General features: G+C 42.7%; 31 non-coding genes across 31 annotated transcripts; all 31 read left to right on the top strand.

The window, feature by feature from the left end:
- The first annotated feature begins 281 nt into the window (after positions 1-281).
- On the top strand, positions 282-353 carry Trnad-guc (transfer RNA aspartic acid (anticodon GUC)). The gene has a single exon. It is a non-coding gene; the product is annotated as a tRNA-Asp (tRNA).
- Positions 354-1,696: 1,343 nt separating this feature from the next.
- Positions 1,697-1,769, top strand: Trnaf-gaa (transfer RNA phenylalanine (anticodon GAA)). Its single transcript has one exon. It is a non-coding gene; the product is annotated as a tRNA-Phe (tRNA).
- Positions 1,770-4,414: 2,645 nt separating this feature from the next.
- On the top strand, positions 4,415-4,486 carry Trnad-guc (transfer RNA aspartic acid (anticodon GUC)). Its single transcript has one exon. It is a non-coding gene; the product is annotated as a tRNA-Asp (tRNA).
- A 221-nt stretch (positions 4,487-4,707) lies between these two features.
- Trnaf-gaa (transfer RNA phenylalanine (anticodon GAA)) lies at positions 4,708-4,780 on the top strand. The gene has a single exon. It is a non-coding gene; the product is annotated as a tRNA-Phe (tRNA).
- A 1,079-nt stretch (positions 4,781-5,859) lies between these two features.
- Trnaf-gaa (transfer RNA phenylalanine (anticodon GAA)) lies at positions 5,860-5,932 on the top strand. Its single transcript has one exon. It is a non-coding gene; the product is annotated as a tRNA-Phe (tRNA).
- Positions 5,933-6,611: 679 nt separating this feature from the next.
- Positions 6,612-6,684, top strand: Trnaf-gaa (transfer RNA phenylalanine (anticodon GAA)). The gene has a single exon. It is a non-coding gene; the product is annotated as a tRNA-Phe (tRNA).
- A 315-nt stretch (positions 6,685-6,999) lies between these two features.
- On the top strand, positions 7,000-7,072 carry Trnaf-gaa (transfer RNA phenylalanine (anticodon GAA)). The gene has a single exon. It is a non-coding gene; the product is annotated as a tRNA-Phe (tRNA).
- A 386-nt stretch (positions 7,073-7,458) lies between these two features.
- Trnad-guc (transfer RNA aspartic acid (anticodon GUC)) lies at positions 7,459-7,530 on the top strand. The gene has a single exon. It is a non-coding gene; the product is annotated as a tRNA-Asp (tRNA).
- A 591-nt stretch (positions 7,531-8,121) lies between these two features.
- Positions 8,122-8,194, top strand: Trnaf-gaa (transfer RNA phenylalanine (anticodon GAA)). The gene has a single exon. It is a non-coding gene; the product is annotated as a tRNA-Phe (tRNA).
- Positions 8,195-8,204: 10 nt separating this feature from the next.
- On the top strand, positions 8,205-8,276 carry Trnad-guc (transfer RNA aspartic acid (anticodon GUC)). Its single transcript has one exon. It is a non-coding gene; the product is annotated as a tRNA-Asp (tRNA).
- Positions 8,277-8,867: 591 nt separating this feature from the next.
- Positions 8,868-8,940, top strand: Trnaf-gaa (transfer RNA phenylalanine (anticodon GAA)). The gene has a single exon. It is a non-coding gene; the product is annotated as a tRNA-Phe (tRNA).
- Positions 8,941-9,320: 380 nt separating this feature from the next.
- On the top strand, positions 9,321-9,392 carry Trnad-guc (transfer RNA aspartic acid (anticodon GUC)). The gene has a single exon. It is a non-coding gene; the product is annotated as a tRNA-Asp (tRNA).
- Positions 9,393-9,983: 591 nt separating this feature from the next.
- Positions 9,984-10,056, top strand: Trnaf-gaa (transfer RNA phenylalanine (anticodon GAA)). The gene has a single exon. It is a non-coding gene; the product is annotated as a tRNA-Phe (tRNA).
- Positions 10,057-10,353: 297 nt separating this feature from the next.
- Trnaf-gaa (transfer RNA phenylalanine (anticodon GAA)) lies at positions 10,354-10,426 on the top strand. Its single transcript has one exon. It is a non-coding gene; the product is annotated as a tRNA-Phe (tRNA).
- A 10-nt stretch (positions 10,427-10,436) lies between these two features.
- Positions 10,437-10,508, top strand: Trnad-guc (transfer RNA aspartic acid (anticodon GUC)). Its single transcript has one exon. It is a non-coding gene; the product is annotated as a tRNA-Asp (tRNA).
- Positions 10,509-11,099: 591 nt separating this feature from the next.
- Trnaf-gaa (transfer RNA phenylalanine (anticodon GAA)) lies at positions 11,100-11,172 on the top strand. The gene has a single exon. It is a non-coding gene; the product is annotated as a tRNA-Phe (tRNA).
- Positions 11,173-11,839: 667 nt separating this feature from the next.
- Trnaf-gaa (transfer RNA phenylalanine (anticodon GAA)) lies at positions 11,840-11,912 on the top strand. Its single transcript has one exon. It is a non-coding gene; the product is annotated as a tRNA-Phe (tRNA).
- A 380-nt stretch (positions 11,913-12,292) lies between these two features.
- Trnad-guc (transfer RNA aspartic acid (anticodon GUC)) lies at positions 12,293-12,364 on the top strand. Its single transcript has one exon. It is a non-coding gene; the product is annotated as a tRNA-Asp (tRNA).
- A 591-nt stretch (positions 12,365-12,955) lies between these two features.
- On the top strand, positions 12,956-13,028 carry Trnaf-gaa (transfer RNA phenylalanine (anticodon GAA)). Its single transcript has one exon. It is a non-coding gene; the product is annotated as a tRNA-Phe (tRNA).
- A 673-nt stretch (positions 13,029-13,701) lies between these two features.
- Positions 13,702-13,774, top strand: Trnaf-gaa (transfer RNA phenylalanine (anticodon GAA)). The gene has a single exon. It is a non-coding gene; the product is annotated as a tRNA-Phe (tRNA).
- A 297-nt stretch (positions 13,775-14,071) lies between these two features.
- Trnaf-gaa (transfer RNA phenylalanine (anticodon GAA)) lies at positions 14,072-14,144 on the top strand. Its single transcript has one exon. It is a non-coding gene; the product is annotated as a tRNA-Phe (tRNA).
- A 673-nt stretch (positions 14,145-14,817) lies between these two features.
- On the top strand, positions 14,818-14,890 carry Trnaf-gaa (transfer RNA phenylalanine (anticodon GAA)). Its single transcript has one exon. It is a non-coding gene; the product is annotated as a tRNA-Phe (tRNA).
- Positions 14,891-15,193: 303 nt separating this feature from the next.
- On the top strand, positions 15,194-15,266 carry Trnaf-gaa (transfer RNA phenylalanine (anticodon GAA)). The gene has a single exon. It is a non-coding gene; the product is annotated as a tRNA-Phe (tRNA).
- A 679-nt stretch (positions 15,267-15,945) lies between these two features.
- On the top strand, positions 15,946-16,018 carry Trnaf-gaa (transfer RNA phenylalanine (anticodon GAA)). The gene has a single exon. It is a non-coding gene; the product is annotated as a tRNA-Phe (tRNA).
- A 10-nt stretch (positions 16,019-16,028) lies between these two features.
- On the top strand, positions 16,029-16,100 carry Trnad-guc (transfer RNA aspartic acid (anticodon GUC)). The gene has a single exon. It is a non-coding gene; the product is annotated as a tRNA-Asp (tRNA).
- Positions 16,101-16,703: 603 nt separating this feature from the next.
- Trnaf-gaa (transfer RNA phenylalanine (anticodon GAA)) lies at positions 16,704-16,776 on the top strand. Its single transcript has one exon. It is a non-coding gene; the product is annotated as a tRNA-Phe (tRNA).
- A 10-nt stretch (positions 16,777-16,786) lies between these two features.
- On the top strand, positions 16,787-16,858 carry Trnad-guc (transfer RNA aspartic acid (anticodon GUC)). The gene has a single exon. It is a non-coding gene; the product is annotated as a tRNA-Asp (tRNA).
- Positions 16,859-17,455: 597 nt separating this feature from the next.
- Positions 17,456-17,528, top strand: Trnaf-gaa (transfer RNA phenylalanine (anticodon GAA)). The gene has a single exon. It is a non-coding gene; the product is annotated as a tRNA-Phe (tRNA).
- Positions 17,529-18,283: 755 nt separating this feature from the next.
- On the top strand, positions 18,284-18,355 carry Trnad-guc (transfer RNA aspartic acid (anticodon GUC)). Its single transcript has one exon. It is a non-coding gene; the product is annotated as a tRNA-Asp (tRNA).
- Positions 18,356-19,405: 1,050 nt separating this feature from the next.
- Trnad-guc (transfer RNA aspartic acid (anticodon GUC)) lies at positions 19,406-19,477 on the top strand. The gene has a single exon. It is a non-coding gene; the product is annotated as a tRNA-Asp (tRNA).
- Positions 19,478-20,074: 597 nt separating this feature from the next.
- On the top strand, positions 20,075-20,147 carry Trnaf-gaa (transfer RNA phenylalanine (anticodon GAA)). Its single transcript has one exon. It is a non-coding gene; the product is annotated as a tRNA-Phe (tRNA).
- Positions 20,148-20,291: the final 144 nt, after the last annotated feature.

Here is a 20,291-nt window from a genome sequence, read left to right as displayed (position 1 = left end):
TTGTTTTTATTGTATAACACTAATAATTCTACATGTGCGCTTTCGATTGACTTTAGAAATCTTGACAAACCACATTCGCTGAGTAACACAATTCTTTATTAGATGTATCTTCTCTCGTCCTTTTATGAACAAATAACATCTTGCTGATTCTTTCCAGTTTCATTCTCATAAAGCTGCTTTCCGATTTCTCCTAGGCGTGCCGAAATAGCTCAGTTGGGAGAGCGTTAGACTGAAGATCTAACGGTCCCTATTTCGATCCCGGGTTTCGGCAAGCGTAACTGTCCTCGGTAGTATAGTGGTCAGTATCCCCGCCTGTCACGCGGGAGACCGGGGTTCGATTCCCCGCCGGGGAGCTTGCGATATAACATTAATGTTTCTATTTTTATTAGATAACACTAATAATTCTACATGTGCGCTTTCGATTGACTTTAGAAATCTCGACAAACCACATTCGCTGAGTAACACAATTCTTCCTTAGATGTATATTCTCTCGTCATTTTATGAACAAATAACATCTTGCTGATTCTTTCCAGTTTCATTCTGGTAAAGCTGCTTTCCGATTCCTCCTAGGCTTGCCGAAATACCTCAGTTGGGAGAGCGTTAGACTGAAGATCTAAAGGTCCCTGGTTCGATCCCGGGTTTCGGCAAGCGTAACTGTCCTCGGTAGTATAGTGGTCAGTATTCCCGCCTGTCACGCGGGAGACCGGGGTTCGATTCCCCGACGGGGAGTTTGCGATATTTCTTTAATATTTTTATTGGATAACACTAATAATTCTACATGTGCGCTTTCGATTGACTTTAGAAATCTTGACAAACCACATTCGCTGAGTAACACAATTCTTTATTAGATGTATATTCTCTCGTCATTTTATGAACAAATAACATCTTGCTGATTCTTTCCAGTTTCATTCTGGTAAAACTGCTTTCCGATTTCTCCTAGGCGTGCCGAAATAGCTCAGTTGGGAGAGCGATAGACTGAAGATCTAAAGGTCCCTGGTTCGATCCCGGGTTTCGGCAAGCGTAACTGTCCTCGGTAATATAGTGGTCAGTATCCCCGCCTGTCACGCGGGAGACCGGGGTTCGATTCCCCGCCGTCGAGTTTGCTATATTTCTTTAATCTTTTTATTTTTATTGGATAACACTAATAATTCTACATGTGCTTTTTCGATTTACTTTAGAAATCTTGACAAATCACATTCGCTGAGTAACACAATTCTTCCTTAGATGTATCTTCTCTCGTCCTTTTATGAACAAATAACATCTTGCTGATTCTTTCCAGTTTCATTCTCATAAAGCTGCTTTCCGATTTCTCCTAGGCGTGCCGAAATAGCTCAGTTGGGAGAGCGTTAGACTGAAGATCTAAAGGTCCCTGGTTCGATTCCGGGTGTCGGCAAGCGTAACTGTCTTCGGTAGTATAGTGGTCAGTATCCCCGCCTGTCACGCGGGAGACCGGGGTTCGATTCCCCGCCGTCGAGTTTGCTATATTTCTTTAATCTTTTTATTTTTATTGGATAACACTAATAATTCTACATGTGCGCTTTCGATTGACTTTAGAAATCTTGACAAACCACATTCGCTGAGTAACACAATTCTTTATTAGATGTATCTTCTCTCGTCCTTTTATGAACAAATAACATCTTGCTGATTCTTTCCAATTTCATTCTGGTAAAGCTGCTTTCCGATTTCTCCTAGGCGTGCCGAAATAGCTCAGTTGGGAGAGCGTTAGACTGAAGATCTAAAGGTCCCTGGTTCGATCCCGGGTTTCGGCAAGCTTAACTGTCCTCGGTAGTATAGTGATCAGTATCCCCGCCTGTCACGCGGGAGACCGGGGTTCGATTCCCCGCCGGGGAGTTTGCGATATTTCTTTAATATTTTTATTGGATAACACTAATAATTCTACATGTGCTCTTTCGATTTACTTTAGAAATCTTGACAAATCACATTCGCTGAGTAACACAATTCTTCCTTAGATGAATCTTCTCTCGTCCTTTTATGAACAAATAACCTCTTGCTGATTCTTTCCAGTTTCATTCTCATAAAGCTGCTTTCCGATTTCTCCTAGGCGTGCCGAAATAGCTCAGTTGGGAGAGCGTTAGACTGAAGATCTAACGGTCCCTATTTCGATCCCGGGTTTCGGCAAGCGTAACTGTCCTCGGTAGTATAGTGGTCAGTATCCCCGCCTGTCACGCGGGAGACCGGGGTTCGATTCCCCGGCGGGGAGTTTGCGATATAACATTAATCTTTTTATTTTTATTAGATAACACTAATAATTCTACATGTGCTCTTTCGATTGACTTTAGAAATCTCGACAAACCACATTCGCTGAGTAACACAATTCTTAATTAGATGTATATTCTCTAGTCCTTTTATGAACAAATAACATCTTGCTGATTCTTTCCAGTTTCATTCTGGTAAAGCTGCTTTCCGATTCCCCTAGGCGTGCCGAAATAGCTCAGTTGGGAGAGCGTTAGACTAAAGGTCCCTGGTTCGATCCCGGATTTCGGCAAGCGTAACTGTCCTCGGTAGTATAGTGGTCAGTATCCCCGCCTGTCACGCGGGAGACCGGGGTTCGATTCCCCGACGGGGAGTTTGCGATATAACATTAATCTTTTTATTTTTATTTTTATTTTTATTGGATAACACTAATAATTCTACATGTGCTCTTTCGATTTACTTTAGAAATCTTGACAAATCACATTCGCTGAGTAACACAATTCTTCCTTAGATGTATCTTCTCTCGTCCTTTTATGAACAAATAACATCTTGCTGATTCTTTCCAGTTTCATTCTCATAAAGCTGCTTTCCGATTTCTCCTAGGCGTGCCGAAATAGCTCAGTTGGGAGAGCGTTAGACTGAAGATCTAAAGGTCCCTGGTTCGATTCCGGGTGTCGGCAAGCGTAACTGCCTTCGGTAGTATAGTGGTCAGTATCCGCGCCTGTCACGCGGGAGACCGGGGTTCGATTCCCCGCCGTCGAGTTTGCTATATTTCTTTAATCTTTTTATTTTTATTGGATAACACTAATAATTCTACATGTGCGCTTTCGATTGACTTTAGAAATCTTGACAAACCACATTCGCTGAGTAACACAATTCTTTATTAGATGTATCTTCTCTCGTCCTTTTATGAACAAATAACATCTTGCTGATTCTTTCCAATTTCATTCTGGTAAAGCTGCTTTCCGATTTCTCCTAGGCGTGCCGAAATAGCTCAGTTGGGAGAGCGTTAGACTGAAGATCTAAAGTTCCCTGGTTCGATCCCGGGTTTCGGCAAGCGTAACTGTCCTCGGTAGTATAGTGGTCAGTATCCCTGCCTGTCACGCGGGAGACCGGGGTTCGATTCCCCGACGGGGAGTTTGCGATATAACATTAATCTTTTTATTTTTATTTTTATTGGATAACACTAATAATTCTACATGTGCTCTTTCGATTTACTTTAGAAATCTTGACAAATCACATTCGCTGAGTAACACAATTCTTCCTTAGATGTATCTTCTCTCGTCGTTTTATGAACAAATAACATCTTGCTGATTCTTTCCAGTTTCATTCTCATAAAGCTGCTTTCCTATTTCTCCTAGGCGTGCCGAAATAGCTCAGTTGGGAGAATGTTAGACTGAAGATCTAAAGGTCCCTGGTTCGATCCCGGGTTTCGGCAAGCGTAATTGTCCTCGGTAGTATAGTGGTCAGTATCCCCGCCTGTCATGCGGGAGACCGGGGTTCGATTCCCCGGCGGGGAGTTTGCGATATATCAATAATCTTTTTATTTTTATTGGATAACACTAATAATTCTACATGTGCGCTTTCGATTGACTTTAGAAATCTTGACAAACCACATTCGCTGAGTAACACAATTCTTTATTAGATGCATCATCTCTCGTCCTTTTATGAACAAATAACATTTTGCTGATTCTTTCCAATTTCATTCTGGTAAAACTGCTTTCCGATTTCTCCTAGGCGTGCCGAAATAGCTCAGTTGGGAGAGCGATAGACTGAAGATCTAAAGGTCCATGGTTCGATCCCGGGTTTCGGCAAGCGTAACTGTCCTCGGTAATATAGTGGTCAGTATCCCCGCCTGTCACGCGGGAGACCGGGGTTCGATTCCCCGCCGTCGAGTTTGCTATATTTCTTTAATCTTTTTATTTTTATTGGATAACACTAATAATTCTACATGTGCTCTTTCGATTTACTTTAGAAATCTTGACAAATCACATTCGCTGAGTAACACAATTCTTCCTTAGATGAATCTTCTCTCGTCCTTTTATGAACAAATAACCTCTTGCTGATTCTTTCCAGTTTCATTCTCATAAAGCTGCTTTCCGATTTCTCCTAGGCGTGCCGAAATAGCTCAGTTGGGAGAGCGTTAGACTGAAGATCTAACGGTCCCTATTTCGATCCCGGGTTTCGGCAAGCGTAACTGTCCTCGGTAGTATAGTGGTCAGTATCCCCGCCTGTCACGCGGGAGACCGGGGTTCGATTCCCCGCCGGGGAGCTTGCGATATAACATTAATCTTTTTATTTTTATTAGATAACACTAATAATTCTACATGTGCGCTTTCGATTGACTTTAGAAATCTCGACAAACCACATTCGCTGAGTAACACAATTCTTAATTAGATGTATATTCTCTCGTCCTTTTATGAACAAATAACATCTTGCTGATTCTTTCCAGTTTCATTCTGGTAAAGCTGCTTTCCGATTTCTCCTAGGCGTGCCGAAATAGCTCAGTTGGGAGAGCGTTAGACTGAAGATCTAAAGGTCCCTGGTTCGATCCCGGGTTTCGGCAAGCGTAACTGTCCTCGTTAGTATAGTGGTCAGTATCCCCGCCTGTCACGCGGGAGACCGGGGTTCGATTCCCCGACGGGGAGTTTGCGATATAACATTAATCTTTTTATTTTTATTTTTATTTTTATTGGATAACACTAATAATTCTACATGTGCTCTTTCGATTTACTTTAGAAATCTTGACAAATCACATTCGCTGAGTAACACAATTCTTCCTTAGATGTATCTTCTCTCGTCCTTTTATGAACAAATAACATCTTGCTGATTCTTTCCAGTTTCATTCTCATAAAGCTGCTTTCCGATTTCTCCTAGGCGTGCCGAAATAGCTCAGTTGGGAGAGCGTTAGACTGAAGATCTAAAGGTCCCTGGTTCGATCCCGGCTGTCGGCAAGCGTAACTGTCTTCGGTAGTATAGTGGTCAGTATCCCCGCCTGTCACGCGGGAGACCGGGGTTCGATTCCCCGCCGTCGAGTTTGCTATATTTCTTTAATCTTTTTATTTTTATTGGATAACACTAATAATTCTACATGTGCGCTTTCGATTGACTTTAGAAATCTTGACAAACCACATTCGCTGAGTAACACAATTCTTAATTAGATGTATCTTCTCTCGTCCTTTTATGAACAAATAACATCTTGCTGATTCTTTCCAATTTCATTCTGGTAAAGCTGCTTTCCGATTTCTCCTAGGCGTGCCGAAATAGCTCAGTTGGGAGAGCGTTAGACTGAAGATCTAAAGTTCCCTGGTTCGATCCCGGGTTTCGGCAAGCGTAACTGTCCTCGGTAGTATAGTGGTCAGTATCCCTGCCTGTCACGCGGGAGACCGGGGTTCGATTCCCCGACGGGGAGTTTGCGATATAACATTAATCTTTTTATTTTTATTTTTATTTTTATTGGATAACACTAATAATTCTACATGTGCTCTTTCGATTTACTTTAGAAATCTTGACAAATCACATTCGCTGAGTAACACAATTCTTCCTTAGATGTATCTTCTCTCGTCCTTTTAGGAACAAATAACATCTTGCTGATTCTTTCCAGTTTCATTCTCATAAAGCTGCTTTCCTATTTCTCCTAGGCGTGCCGAAATAGCTCAGTTGGGAGAGCGTTAGACTGAAGATCTAAAGGTCCCTGGTTCGATCCCGGGTTTCGGCAAGCGTAATTGTCCTCGGTAGTATAGTGGTCAGTATCCCCGCCTGTCATGCGGGAGACCGGGGTTCGATTCCCCGGCGGGGAGTTTGCGATATATCAATAATCTTTTTATTTTTATTGGATAACACTAATAATTCTACATGTGTGCTTTCGATTGACTTTAGAAATCTTGACAAACCACATTCGCTGAGTAACACAATTCTTTATTAGATGTATCATCTCTCGTCCTTTTATGAACAAATAACATTTTGCTGATTCTTTCCAATTTCATTCTGGTAAAACTGCTTTCCGATTTCTCCTAGGCGTGCCGAAATAGCTCAGTTGGGAGAGCGATAGACTGAAGATCTGAAGGTCCCTGGTTCGATCCCGGGTTTCGGCAAGCGTAACTGTCCTCGGTAGTAAAGTGGTCAGTATCCCCGCCTGTCACGCGGGAGACCGGGGTTCGATTCCCCGCCGTCGAGTTTGCTATATTTCTTTAATCTTTTTATTTTTATTGGATAACACTAATAATTCTACATGTGCGCTTTCGATTGACTTTAGAAATCTTGACAAATCACATTCGCTGAGTAACACAATTCTTTATTAGATGTATCTTCTCTCGTTCTTTTATGAACAAATAACATCTTGCTGATTCTTTCCAATTTCATTCTGCTAAAGCTGCTTTCCGATTTCTCCTAGGCGTGCCGAAATAGCTCAGTTGGGAGAGCGTTAGACTGAAGATCTAAAGGTCCCTGGTTCGATCCCGGGTTTCGGCAAGCGTAACTGTCCTCGGTAGTATAGTGGTCAGTATCCCCGCCTGTCACGCGGGAGACCGGGGTTCGATTCCCCGACGGGGAGTTTGCGATATAACATTAATCTTTTTATTTTTATTTTTATTTTTATTGGATAACACTAATAATTCTACATGTGCTCTTTCGATTTACTTTAGAAATCTTGACAAATCACATTCGCTGAGTAACACAATTCTTCCTTAGATGTATCTTCTCTCGTCCTTTTATGAACAAATAACATCTTGCTGATTCTTTCCAGTTTCATTCTCATAAAGCTGCTTTCCGATTTCTCCTAGGCGTGCCGAAATAGCTCAGCTGGGAGAGCGTTAGACTGAAGATCTAAAGGTCCCTGGTTCGATCCCGGGTTTCGGCAAGCGTAACTGTCCTCGGTAGTATAGTGGTCAGTATCCCCGCCTGTCACGAGGGAGACCGGGGTTCGATTCCCCGCCGTCGAGTTTGCTATATTTCTTTAATCTTTTTGTTTTTATTGTATAACACTAATAATTCTACATGTGCGCTTTCGATTGACTTTAGAAATCTTGACAAACCACATTCGCTGAGTAACACAATTCTTTATTAGATGTATCTTCTCTCGTCCTTTTATGAACAAATAACATCTTGCTGATTCTTTCCAGTTTCATTCTCATAAAGCTGCTTTCCGATTTCTCCTAGGCGTGCCGAAATAGCTCAGTTGGGAGAGCGTTAGACTGAAGATCTAACGGTCCCTATTTCGATCCCGGGTTTCGGCAAGCGTAACTGTCCTCGGTAGTATAGTGGTCAGTATCCCCGCCTGTCACGCGGGAGACCGGGGTTCGATTCCCCGCCGGGGAGCTTGCGATATAACATTAATGTTTCTATTTTTATTAGATAACACTAATAATTCTACATGTGCGCTTTCGATTGACTTTAGAAATCTCGACAAACCACATTCGCTGAGTAACACAATTCTTCCTTAGATGTATATTCTCTCGTCATTTTATGAACAAATAACATCTTGCTGATTCTTTCCAGTTTCATTCTGGTAAAGCTGCTTTCCGATTCCTCCTAGGCTTGCCGAAATACCTCAGTTGGGAGAGCGTTAGACTGAAGATCTAAAGGTCCCTGGTTCGATCCCGGGTTTCGGCAAGCGTAACTGTCCTCGGTAGTATAGTGGTCAGTATTCCCGCCTGTCACGCGGGAGACCGGGGTTCGATTCCCCGACGGGGAGTTTGCGATATTTCTTTAATATTTTTATTGGATAACACTAATAATTCTACATGTGCGCTTTCGATTGACTTTAGAAATCTTGACAAACCACATTCGCTGAGTAACACAATTCTTTATTAGATGTATCTTCTCTCGTCCTTTTATGAACAAATAAAATCTTGCTGATTCTTTCCAATTTCATTCTGGTAAAGCTGCTTTCCGATTTCTCCTAGGCGTGCCGAAATAGCTCAGTTGGGAGAGCGTTAGACTGAAGATCTAAAGGTCCCTGGTTCGATCCCGGGTTTCGGCAAGCGTAACTGTCCTCGGTAGTATAGTGGTCAGTATCCCCGCCTGTCACGCGGGAGACCGGGGTTCGATTCCCCGCCGGGGAGTTTGCGATATATCAATAATCTTTTTATTTTTATTGGATAACACTAATAATTCTACCTTTGCGCTTTCGATTGACTTTAGAAATCTTGACAAACCACATTCGCTGAGTAACACAATTCTTTATTAGATGTATCTTCTCTCGTCCTTTTATGAACAAATAACATCTTGCTGATTCTTTCCAATTTCATTCTGGTAAAGCTGCTTTCCGATTTCTCCTAGGCGTGCCGAAATAGCTCAGTTGGGAGAGCGTTAGACTGAAGATCTAAAGGTCCATGGTTCGATCCCGGGTTTCGGCAAGCGTAACTGTCCTCGGTAGTATAGTGGTCAGTATCCCCGCCTGTCACGCGGCAGACCGGGGTTCGATTCCCCGCCGTCGAGTTTGCTATATTTCTTTAATATTTTTATTGGATAACACTAATAATTCTACATGTGCGCTTTCGATTGACTTTAGAAATCTTGACAAACCACATTCGCTGAGTAACACAATTCTTTATTAGATGTATCTTCTCTCGTCCTTTTATGAACAAATAACATCTTGCTGATTCTTTCCAATTTCATTCTGGTAAAGCTGCTTTCCGATTTCTCCTAGGCGTGCCGAAATAGCTCAGTTGGGAGAGCGTTAGACTGAAGATCTAAAGGTCCCTGGTTCGATCCCGGGTTTCGGCAAGCGTAACTGTCCTCGGTAGTATAGTGGTCAGTATCCCCGCCTGTCACGCGGCAGACCGGGGTTCGATTCCCCGCCGTCGAGTTTGCTATATTTCTTTAATATTTTTATTGGATAACACTAATAATTCTACATGTGCGCTTTCGATTGACTTTAGAAATCTTGACAAACCACATTCGCTGAGTAACACAATTCTTTATTAGATGTATCTTCTCTCGTCCTTTTATGAACAAATAACATCTTGCTGATTCTTTCCAATTTCATTCTGGTAAAGCTGCTTTCCGATTTCTCCTAGGCGTGCCGAAATAGCTCAGTTGGGCGAGCGTTAGACTGAAGATCTAAAGGTCCCTGGTTCGATCCCGGGTTTCGGCAAGCGTAACTGTCCTCGGTAGTATAGTGGTCAGTATCCCCGCCTGTCACGCGGGAGACCGGGGTTCGATTCCCCGCCGGGGAGTTTGCGATATATCAATAATCTTTTTATTTTTATTGGATAACACTAATAATTCTACCTTTGCGCTTTCGATTGACTTTAGAAATCTTGACAAACCACATTCGCTGAGTAACACAATTCTTTATTAGATGTATCTTCTCTCGTCCTTTTATGAACAAATAACATCTTGCTGATTCTTTCCAATTTCATTCTGGTAAAGCTGCTTTCCGATTTCTCCTAGGCGTGCCGAAATAGCTCAGTTGGGAGAGCGTTAGACTGAAGATCTAAAGGTCCATGATTCGATCCCGGGTTTCGACAAGCGTAACTGTCCTCGGTAGTATAGTGGTCAGTATCCCCGCCTGCCACGCGGCAGACCGGGGTTCGATTCCCCGCCGTCGAGTTTGCTATATTTCTTTAATATTTTTATTGGATAACACTAATAATTCTACATGTGCGCTTTCGATTGACTTTAGAAATCTTGACAAACCACATTCGCTGAGTAACACAATTCTTTATTAGATGTATCTTCTCTCGTCCTTTTATGAACAAATAACATCTTGCTGATTCTTTCCAATTTCATTCTGGTAAAGCTGCTTTCCGATTTCTCCTAGGCGTGCCGAAATAGCTCAGTTGGGAGAGCGTTAGACTGAAGATCTAAAGGTCCCTGGTTCGATCCCGGGTTTCGGCAAGCGTAACTGTCCTCGGTAGTATAGTGGTCAGTATCCCCGCCTGTCACGCGGCAGACCGGGGTTCGATTCCCCGCCGTCGAGTTTGCTATATTTCTTTAATATTTTTATTGGATAACACTAATAATTCTACATGTGCGCTTTCGATTGACTTTAGAAATCTTGACAAACCACATTCGCTGAGTAACACAATTCTTTATTAGATGTATCTTCTCTCGTCCTTTTATGAACAAATAAAATCTTGCTGATTCTTTCCAATTTCATTCTGGTAAAGCTGCTTTCCGATTTCTCCTAGGCGTGCCGAAATAGCTCAGTTGGGAGAGCGTTAGACTGAAGATCTAAAGGTCCCTGGTTCGATCCCGGGTTTCGGCAAGCGTAACTGTCCTCGGTAGTATAGTGGTCAGTATCCCCGCCTGTCACGCGGGAGACCGGGGTTCGATTCCCCGCCGGGGAGTTTGCGATATATCAATAATCTTTTTATTTTTATTGGATAACACTAATAATTCTACCTTTGCGCTTTCGATTGACTTTAGAAATCTTGACAAACCACATTCGCTGAGTAACACAATTCTTTATTAGATGTATCTTCTCTCGTCCTTTTATGAACAAATAACATCTTGCTGATTCTTTCCAATTTCATTCTGGTAAAGCTGCTTTCCGATTTCTCCTAGGCGTGCCGAAATAGCTCAGTTGGGAGAGCGTTAGACTGAAGATCTAAAGGTCCATGGTTCGATCCCGGGTTTCGGCAAGCGTAACTGTCCTCGGTAGTATAGTGGTCAGTATCCCCGCCTGTCACGCGGCAGACCGGGGTTCGATTCCCCGCCGTCGAGTTTGCTATATTTCTTTAATATTTTTATTGGATAACACTAATAATTCTACATGTGCGCTTTCGATTGACTTTAGAAATCTTGACAAACCACATTCGCTGAGTAACACAATTCTTTATTAGATGTATCTTCTCTCGTCCTTTTATGAACAAATAACATCTTGCTGATTCTTTCCAATTTCATTCTGGTAAAGCTGCTTTCCGATTTCTCCTAGGCGTGCCGAAATAGCTCAGTTGGGAGAGCGTTAGACTGAAGATCTAAAGGTCCCTGGTTCGATCCCGGGTTTCGGCAAGCGTAACTGTCCTCGGTAGTATAGTGGTCAGTATCCCCGCCTGTCACGCGGCAGACCGGGGTTCGATTCCCCGCCGTCGAGTTTGCTATATTTCTTTAATATTTTTATTGGATAACACTAATAATTCTACATGTGCGCTTTCGATTGACTTTAGAAATCTTGACAAACCACATTCGCTGAGTAACACAATTCTTTATTAGATGTATCTTCTCTCGTCCTTTTATGAACAAATAACATCTTGCTGATTCTTTCCAATTTCATTCTGGTAAAGCTGCTTTCCGATTTCTCCTAGGCGTGCCGAAATAGCTCAGTTGGGAGAGCGTTAGACTGAAGATCTAAAGGTCCATGGTTCGATCCCGGGTTTCGGCAAGCGTAACTGTCCTCGGTAGTATAGTGGTCAGTATCCCCGCCTGTCACGCGGCAGACCGGGGTTCGATTCCCCGCCGTCGAGTTTGCTATATTTCTTTAATATTTTTATTGGATAACACTAATAATTCTACATGTGCGCTTTCGATTGACTTTAGAAATCTTGACAAACCACATTCGCTGAGTAACACAATTCTTTATTAGATGTATCTTCTCTCGTCCTTTTATGAACAAATAACATCTTGCTGATTCTTTCCAATTTCATTCTGGTAAAGCTGCTTTCCGATTTCTCCTAGGCGTGCCGAAATAGCTCAGTTGGGAGAGCGTTAGACTGAAGATCTAAAGGTCCCTGGTTCGATCCCGGGTTTCGGCAAGCGTAACTGTCCTCGGTAGTATAGTGGTCAGTATCCCCGCCTGTCACGCGGCAGACCGGGGTTCGATTCCCCGCCGTCGAGTTTGCTATATTTCTTTAATATTTTTATTGGATAACACTAATAATTCTACATGTGCGCTTTCGATTGACTTTAGAAATCTTGACAAACCACATTCGCTGAGTAACACAATTCTTTATTAGATGTATCTTCTCTCGTCCTTTTATGAACAAATAACATCTTGCTGATTCTTTCCAATTTCATTCTGGTAAAGCTGCTTTCCGATTTCTCCTAGGCGTGCCGAAATAGCTCAGTTGGGCGAGCGTTAGACTGAAGATCTAAAGGTCCCTGGTTCGATCCCGGGTTTCGGCAAGCGTAACTGTCCTCGGTAGTATAGTGGTCAGTATCCCCGCCTGTCACGCGGGAGACCGGGGTTCGATTCCCCGCCGGGGAGTTTGCGATATATCAATAATCTTTTTATTTTTATTGGATAACACTAATAATTCTACCTTTGCGCTTTCGATTGACTTTAGAAATCTTGACAAACCACATTCGCTGAGTAACACAATTCTTTATTAGATGTATCTTCTCTCGTCCTTTTATGAACAAATAACATCTTGCTGATTCTTTCCAATTTCATTCTGGTAAAGCTGCTTTCCGATTTCTCCTAGGCGTGCCGAAATAGCTCAGTTGGGAGAGCGTTAGACTGAAGATCTAAAGGTCCATGATTCGATCCCGGGATTCGGCAAGCGTAACTGTCCTCGGTAGTATAGTGGTCAGTATCCCCGCCTGCCACGCGGCAGACCGGGGTTCGATTCCCCGCCGTCGAGTTTGCTATATTTCTTTAATATTTTTATTGGATAACACTAATAATTCTACATGTGCGCTTTCGATTGACTTTAGAAATCTTGACAAACCACATTCGCTGAGTAACACAATTCTTTATTAGATGTATCTTCTCTCGTCCTTTTATGAACAAATAACATCTTGCTGATTCTTTCCAATTTCATTCTGGTAAAGCTGCTTTCCGATTTCTCCTAGGCGTGCCGAAATAGCTCAGTTGGGAGAGCGTTAGACTGAAGATCTAAAGGTCCCTGGTTCGATCCCGGGTTTCGGCAAGCGTAACTGTCCTCGGTAGTATAGTGGTCAGTATCCCCGCCTGTCACGCGGCAGACCGGGGTTCGATTCCCCGCCGTCGAGTTTGCTATATTTCTTTAATATTTTTATTGGATAACACTAATAATTCTACATGTGCGCTTTCGATTGACTTTAGAAATCTTGACAAACCACATTCGCTGAGTAACACAATTCTTTATTAGATGTATCTTCTCTCGTCCTTTTATGAACAAATAACATCTTGCTGATTCTTTCCAATTTCATTCTGGTAAAGCTGCTTTCCGATTTCTCCTAGGCGTGCCGAAATAGCTCAGTTGGGCGAGCGTTAGACTGAAGATCTAAAGGTCCCTGGTTCGATCCCGGGTTTCGGCAAGCGTAACTGTCCTCGGTAGTATAGTGGTCAGTATCCCCGCCTGTCACGCGGGAGACCGGGATTCGATTCCCCGCCGGGGAGTTTGCGATATATCAATAATCTTTTTATTTTTATTGGATAACACTAATAATTCTACCTTTGCGCTTTCGATTGACTTTAGAAATCTTGACAAACCACATTCGCTGAGTAACACAATTCTTTATTAGATGTATCTTCTCTCGTCCTTTTATGAACAAATAACATCTTGCTGATTCTTTCCAATTTCATTCTGGTAAAGCTGCTTTCCGATTTCTCCTAGGCGTGCCGAAATAGCTCAGTTGGGAGAGCGTTAGACTGAAGATCTAAAGGTCCCTGGTTCGATCCCGGGTTTCGGCAAGCGTAACTGTCCTCGGTAGTATAGTGGTCAGTATCCCCGCCTGTCACGCGGGAGACCGGGGTTCGATTCCCCGCCGTCGAGTTTGCTATATTTCTTTAATATTTTTATTGGATAACACTAATAATTCTACCTTTGCGCTTTCGATTGACTTTAGAAATCTTGACAAACCACATTCGCTGAGTAACACAATTCTTTATTAGATGTATCTTCTCTCGTCCTTTTATGAACAAATAACATCTTGCTGATTCTTTCCAATTTCATTCTGGTAAAGCTGCTTTCCGATTTCTCCTAGGCGTGCCGAAATAGCTCAGTTGGGAGAGCGTTAGACTGAAGATCTAAAGGTCCCTGGTTCGATCCCGGGTTTCGGCAAGCGTAACTGTCCTCGGTAGTATAGTGGTCAGTATCCCCGCCTGTCACGCGGCAGACCGGGGTTCGATTCCCCGCCGTCGAGTTTGCTATATTTCTTTAATATTTTTATTGGATAACACTAATAATTCTACATGTGCGCTTTCGATTGACTTTAGAAATCTTGACAAACCACATTCGCTGAGTAACACAATTCTTTATTAGATGTATCTTCTCTCGTCCTTTTATGAACAAATAACATCTTGCTGATTCTTTCCAATTTCATTCTGGTAAAGCTGCTTTCCGATTTCTCCTAGGCGTGCCGAAATAGCTCAGTTGGGAGAGCGTTAGACTGAAGATCTAAAGGTCCCTGGTTCGATCCCGGATTTCGGCAAGCGTAACTGTCCTCGTTAGTATAGTGGTCAGTATCCCCGCCTGTCACGCGGGAGACCGGGGTTCGATTCCCCGCCGGGGAGTTTGCGATATATCAATAATCTTTTTATTTTTATTGGATAACACTAACAATTCTACCTGTGCGCTTTCGATTGACTTTAGAAATCTTGACAAACCACATTCGCTGAGTAACACAATTCTTCCTTAGATGTATATTCTCTCGTCATTTTATGAACAAATAACATCTTGCTGATTCTTTCCAGTTTCATTCTGGTAAAGCTGCTTTCCGATTTCTCCTAGGCATGCCGAAATAGCTCAGTTGGGAGAGCGTTAGACTGAAGATCTAAAGGTCCCTGGTTCGATCCCGGGTTTCGGCAAGCGTAACTGTCCTCGTTAGTATAGTGGTCAGTATCCCCGCCTGTCACGCTGGAGACCGGGGTTCGATTCCCCGCCGTCGAGTTTGCTATATTTCTTTAATCTTTTTATTTTTATTGGATAACACTAATAATTCTACATGTGCGCTTTCGATTGACTTTAGAAATCTTGACAAACCACATTCGCTGAGTAACACAATTCTTTATTAGATGTATCTTCTCTCGTTCTTTTATGAACAAATAACATCTTGCTGATTCTTTCCAATTTCATTCTGGTAAAGCTGCTTTCCGATTTCTCTTAGGCGTGCCGAAATAGCTCAGTTGGGAGAGCGTTAGACTGAAGATCTAAAGGTCCCTGGTTCGATCCCGGGTTTCGGCAAGCGTAACTGTCCTCGGTAGTATAGTGGTCAGTATCCCCGCCTGTCACGCGGGAGACCGGGGTTCGATTCCCCGCCGTCGAGTTTGCTATATTTCTTTAATCTTTTTGTTTTTATTGTATAACACTAATAATTCTACATGTGCGCTTTCGATTGACTTTAGAAATCTTGACAAACCACATTCGCTGAGTAACACAATTCTTTATTAGATGTATCTTCTCTCGTCCTTTTATGAACAAATAACATCTTGCTGATTCTTTCCAGTTTCATTCTCATAAAGCTGCTTTCCGATTTCTCCTAGGCGTGCCGAAATAGCTCAGTTGGGAGAGCGTTAAACTGAAGATCTAACGGTCCCTATTTCGATCCCGGGTTTCGGCAAGCGTAACTGTCCTCGGTAGTATAGTGGTCAGTATCCCAGCCTGTCACGCGGGAGACCGGGGTTCGATTCCCCGCCGGGGAGCTTGCGATATAACATTAATCTTTCTATTTTTATTAGATAACACTAATAATTCTACATGTGCGCTTTCGATTGACTTTAGAAATCTCGACAAACCACATTCGCTGAGTAACACAATTCTTCCTTAGATGTATATTCTCTCGTCATTTTATGAACAAATAAAATCTTGCTGATTCTTTCCAGTTTCATTCTGGTAAAGCTGCTTTCCGATTTCTCCTAGGCGTGCCGAAATAGCTCAGTTGGGAGAGCGTTAGACTGAAGATCTAAAGGTCCCTGGTTCGATCCCGGGTTTCGGCAAGCGTAACTGTCCTCGGTAGTATAGTGGTCAGTATTCCCGCCTGTCACGCGGGAGACCGGGGTTCGATTCCCCGTCGGGGAGTTTGCGATATAACATTAATCTTTTTATTTTTATTTTTATTTTTATTGGATAACACTAATAATTCTACATGTGCGCTTTCGATTGACTTTAGAAATCTTGACAAACCACATTCGCTGAGTAACACAATTCTTTATTAGATGTATCTTCTCTCGTCCTTTTATGAACAAATAACATCTTGTTGATTCTTTGCAATTTCATTCTGGTAAAGCTGCTTTCCGATTTCTCCTAGGGATGCCGAAATAGCTCAGTTGGGAGAGCGTTAGACTGAAGATGTAAAGGTCCCTGGTTCGATCCCGGGTTTCGGCAAGCGTAACTGTCCTAGGTAGTATAGTGGTCAATATCCCCGCCTGTCACGCGGGAGACCGGGGTTCGATTCCCCGACGGGGAGTTTGCGATATTTCTTTAATATTTTTATTGGATAACACTAATAATTCTACATGTGCGCTTTCGATTGACTTTAGAAATCTTGACAAACCACATTCGCTGAGTAACACAATTCTTTATTAGATGTATCTTCTCTCGTCCTTTTATGAACAAATAACATCTTGCTGATTCTTTCCAATTTCATTCTGGTAAAGCTGCTTTCCGATTTCTCCTAGGCGTGCCGAAATAGCTCAGTTGGGAGAGCGTTAGACTGAAGATCTAAAGGTCCCTGGTTCGATCCCGGGTTTCGGCAAGCGTAACTGTCCTCGGTAGTATAGTGGTCAGTATCCCCGCCTGTCACGCGGGAGACCGGGGTTCGATTCCCCGCCGGGGAGTTTGCGATATATCAATAATCTTTTTATTTTTATTGGATAACACTAATAATTCTACCTTTGCGCTTTCGATTGACTTTAGAAATCTTGACAAACCACATTCGCTGAGTAACACAATTCTTTATTAGATGTATCTTCTCTCGTCCTTTTATGAACAAATAACATCTTGCTGATTCTTTCCAATTTCATTCTGGTGAAGCTGCTTTCCGATTTCTCCTAGGCGTGCCGAAATAGCTCAGTTGGGAGAGCGTTAGACTGAAGATCTAGAGGTCCCTGGTTCGATCCCGGGTGTTGGCAAGCGTAACTGTCCTCGGTAGTATAGTGGTCAGTATCCCCGCCTGTCCTCCGGGAGACCGGGGTTCGATTCCCCGCCGGGGAGTTTGTGATATATCAATAATCTTTTTATTTTTATTGGATAACACTAATAATTCTACATGTGCGCTTTCGATTGACTTTAGAAATCTTGACAAACCACATTCGCTGAGTAACACAATTCTTTATTAGATGTATCTTCTCTCGTCCTTTTATGAACAAATAACATCTTGCTGATTCTTTCCAATTTCATTCTGGTAAAGCTGCTTTCCGATTTCTCCTAGGCGTGCCGAAATAGCTCAGTTGGGAGAGCGTTAGACTGAAGATCTAAAGGTCCCTGGTTCGATCCCGGGTTTCGGCAAGCGTAACTGTCCTCGGTAGTATAGTGGTCAGTATCCCCGCCTGTCACGCGGGAGACCGGGGTTCGATTCCCCGCAGTCGAGTTTGCTATATTTCTTTAATATTTTTATTGGATAACAAAAATAATTCTACATGTGCGCTTTCGATTGACTTTAGAAATCTTGACAAACCACATTCGCTGAGTAACACAATTCTTTATTAGATGTATCTTCTCTCGTCCTTTTATGAACAAATAACATCTTGCTGATTCTTTCCAATTTCATTCTGGTAAAGCTGCTTTCCGATTTCTCCTAGACGTGCCGAAATAGCTCAGTTGGGAGAGCGTTAGACTGAAGATCTAAAGGTCCCTGGTTCGATCCCGGTTTTCGGTAAGCGTAACTGTCCTCGTTAGTATAGTGGTCAGTATCCCCGCCTGTCACGCGGGAGACCGGGGTTCGATTCCCCGCCGGGGAGTTTGCGATATATCAATAATCTTTTTATTTTTATTGGATAACACTAATAATTCTACCTGTGCGCTTTCGATTGACTTTAGAAATCTTGACAAACCACATTCGCTGAGTAACACAATTCTTTATTAGATGTATCTTCTCTCGTCCTTTTATGAACAAATAACATCTTGCTGATTCTTTCCAATTTATTCTGGTAAAGCTGCTTTCCGATTTCTCCTAGGCGTGCCGAAATAGCTCAGTTGGGAGAGCGTTAGAATGAAGACCTAGAGGTTCCTGGTTCGATCCCGGGTGTTGGCAAGTGTAACTGTCCTCGGTAGTATAGTGGTCAGTATCCCCGCCTGTCACGCGGGAGACCGGGGTTCGATTCCCCGCCGGGGAGTTTGTGATATATCAATAATCTTTTTATATTTATTGGATAACACTAATAATTCTACATGTGCGCTTTCGATTGACTTTAGAAATCTTGACAAACCACATTCGCTGAGTAACACAATTCTTTATTAGATGTATCTTCTCTCGTCTTTTTATGAACAAATAACATCTTGCTGATTCTTTCCAATTTCATTCTGGTAAAGCTGCTTTCCGATTTCTCCTAGGCGTGCCGAAATAAATCAGTTCGGAGAGCGTTAGACTGAATATCTAAAGGTCCCTGGTTCGATTCCGGGTTTCGGCAAGCGTAACTGTTCTCGGTAGTATAGTGGTCAGTATCCTCGACTGTCACGCGGGAGACCGGGCTTCGATTCCCCGCCGGGGAGTTTGCTATATTTCTTTAATCTTTTTATTTTTATTGGATAACACTAATAATTCTACATGTGCGCTTTCGATTGACTTTAGAAATCTTGACAAACCACATTCGCTGAGTAACACATTTCTTTATGAGATGTATCTTCTCTCGTCCTTTTATGAACAAATAACATCTTGCTGATTCTTTCCAATTTCATTCTGCTAAAGCTGCTTTCCGATTTCTCCTAGGCGTGCCGAAATAGCTCAGTTGGGAGAGCGTTAGACTGAAGATGTAAAGGTCCCTGGTTCGATCCCGGGTTTCGGCAAGCTTAACTGTCCTCGGTAGTATAGTGGTCAGTATCATCGCCTGTCACGCGGGAGACCGGGGTTCGATTCCCCGCCGGGGAGTTTGCGATATTTCTTTAATATTTTTATTGGATAACACTAATAATTCTACATGTGCGCTTTCGATTGACTTTAGAAATCTTGACAAACCACATTCGCTGAGTAACACAATTCTTCCTTAGATGTATCTTCTCTCGTCCTTTTATGAACAAATAACATCTTGCTGATTCTTTCCAATTTCATTCTGGTAAAGCTGCTTTCCGATTTCTCCTAGGCGTGCCGAAATAGCTCAGTTGGGAGAGCGTTAGACTGAAGATCTAAAGGTCCCTGGTTCGATCCCGAGTTTCGGCAAGCGTAACTGTCCTCGGTAGTATAGTGGTCAGTATCCCCGCCTGTCACGCGGGAGACCGGGGTTCGATTCCCCGCCGGGGAGTTTGCGATATATCAATAATCTTTTTATTTTTATTGGATAACACTAATAATTCTACCTTTGCGCTTTCGATTGACTTTAGAAATCTTGACAAACCACATTCGCTGAGTAACACAATTCTTTATTAGATGTATCTTCTCTCGTCCTTTTATGAACAAATAACATCTTGCTGATTCTTTCCAATTTCATTCTGGTGAAGCTGCTTTCCGATTTCTCCTAGGCGTGCCGAAATAGCTCAGTTGGGAGAGCGTTAGACTGAAGATCTAGAGGTCCCTGGTTCGATCCCGGGTGTTGGCAAGCGTAACTGTCCTCGGTAGTATAGTGGTCAGTATCCCCGCCTGTCCTCCGGGAGACCGGGGTTCGATTCCCCGCCGGGGAGTTTGTGATATATCAATAATCTTTTTATTTTTATTGGATAACACTAATAATTCTACATGTGCGCTTTCGATTGACTTTAGAAATCTTGACAAACCACATTCGCTGAGTAACACAATTCTTTATTAGATGTATCTTCTCTCGTCCTTTTATGAACAAATAACATCTTGCTGATTCTTTCCAATTTCATTCTGGTAAAGCTGCTTTCCGATTTCTCCTAGGCGTGCCGAAATAGCTCAGTTGGGAGAGCATTAGACTGAAGATCTAAAGGTCCCTGGTTCGATCCCGGGTTTCGGCAAGCGTAACTGTCCTCGGTAGTATAGTGGTCAGTATCCCCGCCTGTCACGCGGGAGACCGGGGTTCGATTCCCCGCCGTCGAGTTTGCTATATTTCTTTAATATTTTTATTGGATAACAAAAATAATTCTACATGTGCGCTTTCG

This window comes from Argiope bruennichi, chromosome 7 (genome assembly GCF_947563725.1).
Source record: "Argiope bruennichi chromosome 7, qqArgBrue1.1, whole genome shotgun sequence".
Classification (NCBI taxonomy): Eukaryota; Metazoa; Arthropoda; class Arachnida; order Araneae; family Araneidae; genus Argiope; species Argiope bruennichi.
This window is presented reverse-complemented; position numbering and strand designations above follow the sequence as displayed.